Below are 5,000 nucleotides of genomic sequence, written 5' to 3'. Positions count from 1 at the left end.
CAACCAAATCAATGAACCGACAAGTTTCTGATATAAAGAGGCATCAACGTGTTCACAAGGATCATGTACTGTAAGTTTAGTAGTATTTGGGTCCATCAGAGATGAAATAGTCTTGGAGTTCTCCATCCCAAAGGCCTTCAACAACTCATGAACATACTGGTTGGTTGAGAAACAAAGAAGCCCCTCTGGGGTAGGCAAGTCGGCCAGCCCATGACCAGAAAAGTCTTAGTTGGCCAGCATCAAATGTGGCCCCTCTTGGCCTACAAGTCGGCCAGGAAAAGACAGCACCCCATGACTGGAAAAAATGGGAAAAAACAAGAACATGATTAGAGAGTCCTCATTGTGGCGGGCACACCCACATCACTGGCCCTGACTTCCTATAGTGTAATATGGTACAGCCAGGAGATGATTGCTAACACTTTGGAGGCCCACAGATTGAAAATGTAAATAATCCTGATAAATTTATGAAATTCCGATGGTGGGCACTCTCTTTGTTCGTGTGGGCACTCTCTTCGTTCGTGTGTTGAGCTGGCTGGAGCTGTGGGCTTGGCCGTTAGTGCAGGATACAACATTAAGGGAGTGGTGTGTGAGAACTAGTTCCCCCCCCCCCACACACACACACAAAAATCTAGATATTCCGAAGAGAGAGTTTCTTCAACAACAACAAGGTAGTCAGAGGTGTCGTCGACGAGCAGAGATTGCAAAGTTGTTGCTTTTGGGCCTCTACACACACCATCGGACACTCGGATGGGCGGGCGCTTGGACGGCGGTCGGACACAGCACCACTTAGGGTATCTTGAGTCTTTTGCCCCACTTAAATAATGTTCTCAAAACAAAACAAAAAAAATTATTTTCCTCCTCCTCGGCGGTGGCGCAGCCCTACCCTTTTGGTATGTGAAATTTCAGTTCCCTCTTTTCATTTTTTAAAAGGAAACATTTTTCTCTACAAAATCCTTAAACTTTGAGATTAGAATTTTGTATTTTTTGCACATTTTCGAGCTAAAACATAACTAAAATGCATTAAATTCCTTTTTCAAAAAAATAAACACATAATCCACTTAAACGATATTCCATATGAGCTTAAATTTGTGGAACCAACACCAAGAATGGATAAACAATTGTACCCATCCAAGCACTTGCTCACAAAATATGTTTGGAACCTATTAAACATGGCTATGGTTGTTGGTGATGTGTAGAAGTATGTATCTCATTAAACACCTTTTGAGAAAACCCAAGGCATCAAAAGACATTCTTTTAATGAGTTCCTTTAAGCCTTTAGATACTTTTCAGTCACAGTAGCATGGCTACATACACATGAATGCATACGTGTGTGTAACAAAGTGTTCTTGGATGCACATGCACATGGGATGGTCCTAGGCACATGCGCTTAGGGTCATTTACATACGTGTAACAAAGTGTTTTTAGGATGCACATGCACATGGGATGGGCCTAGACACATGGGCTTACGATCATTTACATCTGGGATTAGGGCACATGGGCCTTGGGACTATAAAAGGCATGTGCTCTAGGAGTATTATACCTTATGACCTTTTGATAACCATCATAATACAAGTCAATAAAAGGCACATGGGCCTTGGGACTATAAAAGGCATGTGCTCTAGGAGTATTATACCTTATGACCTTTTGATAACCATCATAATACAAGTCAATTTATCTCTCTCCTCTCTAAACCTAGGCTAATCATATTAATCTAGGCTAATCTAAGGATAATTAGGTTAATTCAAGGCTAATCTAAATGCTCATTTCTTTCATTGATATCAGATTACTGTTAACTCAGTTTTCTGAAATGTATTTTCTTGATCAGTATTAGTGTTAATCATTTTCAAAATTTATTTTTACACAGTTTTCAGATTTGCTAATTTCTTTTTTTGACAAGATTAGCAATGAAACTTGTGTTAATCATTTTTAAATTTGTATCAATCACTGTTTTCATAACCCTAATCAACTTTAGAGAGGAAGCCTTCGCGTGTGAAAGAAAGGGTAGGAGAGGATAATAACATTTGTGAGAGGAGAGGATTAAAAAAAACGTTTATAGCTTCTCTCAGTTTAGGGTTTACTCATCTTCTTTTCATACCCTTGTCCAATCACACTTCCTCCACACTCTCTAGTCCGTCCACCCCTCCTTTTATTTGACCATTTACCCTTGCCCACATTTCATACTCTCCCTCGTCCTTAAATTTTTGAGATTATTCACACATTGTGTGAGATTTTGGTGCATTGTGGACACTTTTGGGTATTTTGGGAGTTTTGACATATTTTCACGTGTGTGAGGTGTGATTCATGCACTTAACATTTGTAAAGTGTGTCACGTGCTTGTGAGTTTGTTTGGGCTTGTTCACAGGCTTTTACGCATTGTGAGACTTGTTCACACATTTGTGTGAGGTGTTCACATGCTTAAGGCTTTTATGGGGCACGTTCACGCGCATTAGCACATTCTAGGCTTTATTCGCATGTTTGGGTGCATAGTGTTCTTTTCATGCACATTGGCACTTAGTTTGGGCACATTCACACACGGTGTGAGTTCATTGTGCATTGTAGCCCTTGTTCACACATTTTGAACATTGGGTAGTGTTCACACGAAGCCATGGTTTATTACCATTACCCCTTTGCTACTCGCCATGGTCCTTTCTTTCTTTGGCAATGACATCATCATGTGACTCTTGATGCATGTGTGATGCTAGATTCTTAGTTGGGATTCTTTGTATGCAGTACCATGGGTTACCTACTATGATCAGATTATACATCACTTTTGCTGACTTTGTGCATACATTTGGGACATCTAGACTTCGACCATCGGATCCTTCATCATCTATTTCACGTGATGAGGAGATAGTTCATTTATGCCATAGATGGAGGATGGAGTTGTGGAGTTTATTGTCTATACATGTTCGTCATCTATGGGATGAGAGAGATTGGCACATTCAGCGATCCTTTGATTGTTGGTCATTGAGATATTTCTTAGAGGCAGATGGATCAATTTTTCTCAGTTGGGATGACTCGTATGGTTGCTTATTCGAGTGTCCTACATTCTTGAGTAGTCGTGATTATGTTCTTGAGGATGTATACTACATCGACATCGGCACAGATGATGATGATGATGATGTATCACACCCACATACCTATGATGATGCATCGTGCACACACATACACATGATGATATTGATATATTGCACACATATACACATGATGATAGTGATACACATGCACATGATGCCAGTGACATATATGCACATGATGATGATGTACGTGATAGTGATATTGAGAGTAATGTGTGTGAGTTAGATCATGTGGGCATGCATGAGAGAGATGGCAGCGATCATACCAAGCATCGACACTTCTATGCCTATTATCTTTCTTGCGGATCAAGAGGATATTCTAGTTGATCGTGGTGACATTTTAGAGGATCGTGTGGATTTGATTAGTGTACATCCATTAACACATTTGATTAGTTGATCGTGGTGACATTTTAGAGGATCGTGTGGATTTGATTAGTGTACATCCATTAACGCATTTGGAATGGGTGTATCCATTAGCACACTTGAGGATAGTGATACTCCGCATACGAGTCACAGAGATGCCTATGAGCATAGGCCTGAGTCACTAGTGTTAGATGTATCAAGATATTCTTTTAGGATTTCTATTTGTGGAGATATTGCTGATAGGACCACTACTCCTGGTATTCATAGCATTCCTACAGTGTTCATGTGGATAGAGTTCATGTATTTGAGCACTCAAGGATAGTGCACGAGAGTAGGGATGTTTTTTTCAGATTAGGGCTCGTTGGATAGGTAGGATTGTGCATATGGATCTAGAGAGCTTTGTATCTGATTTGGGTATTTTCCTAGATCTAGTGATTAGAGAGATTGACCTATCTTTGGATATAGATTATACATGGACTCCATTGATGGATACAGACCATGATCATGATGATGATTTTAGAGATTGTGAGGATGACATGGTCAGTGATTTGATGGATAATGATCATATCCATAGTAGATCATACGGTATAGATCTTAAGAGATTTTCATTTGATCTAGATATCTCCTTAGATCCTATACTATTGGAGATAGATTTATCATGGGATTTAGGTCACATAGGGGCATCCTTGATGGAGATAGATCATGTTTATGAGGATGACCTTGGAGGCCTTGGAAATGTCATAGATGATGATACCATTTATCTTTTATGTGAGGATACCTCTTCAATTTTTAGTGATGATTAGGATGATGTTGATGATTATGTTGATATCTTGGATGATCATACATGCATAGAGGGTCTTGCATATGGATATATTACGCATGGGTCGGATCATACTCATATATACATTGATATGGTGGATCATACCTCTGACTTTTTGAGTGGTGCTACATGGGATGATGGCATGGGTTCACATTTGATTCTACATAAGGCTGTCCTCAAGATGAGTTCATTTGGCTCCCATGGGTGTCTACATGATCCCATGATCTTTGTCATCTTTGGGTGCATTCTATGCCACTTGAGATGTATGGTAGATGATTATGTGGCATGACATTGAGATACACTTGTGACACACCTTTGTCTTGCCCGACATGATGATTCTTTTACGTGAGGACCATTTTTCATTTCGACCATGTGTGATGGTTACATTCGGTTCATGAGGAATAGACTTACAAGTTTTCCTTACGACCTAGGAGCTACTATATCAACATCGGAGGTCCGTGATGTGCACCATATCTATCTGTTTGACCCAGGAGGGTTGACCAGCCGCTTTGTCGACATTGACTCTTCACATTTTCCATTTGATCCTTGGAGTCTACATGGCTTGTGTTTCTCTTTTATCTAGGCAAACGCGGTTGTACAGATTACTTCATCTTCGCGGTGACATTCGTGTCTTTTCCATTTGACCCTGGAGGATACCCAAGTAGCCTCATCATTGACATGACTCCTTTATCTTTTCCATTTGATCCCGGGGGTCATGAGATTCACTTATTGGTATTGGT

Source organism: Cibotium barometz, chromosome 2, assembly GCF_041138505.1.
Source record: "Cibotium barometz isolate CiBa-2024 chromosome 2, ASM4113850v1, whole genome shotgun sequence".
NCBI lineage: Eukaryota > Viridiplantae > Streptophyta > Polypodiopsida > Cyatheales > Cibotiaceae > Cibotium > Cibotium barometz.
Note: the sequence above shows the minus strand (reverse complement) of the source record.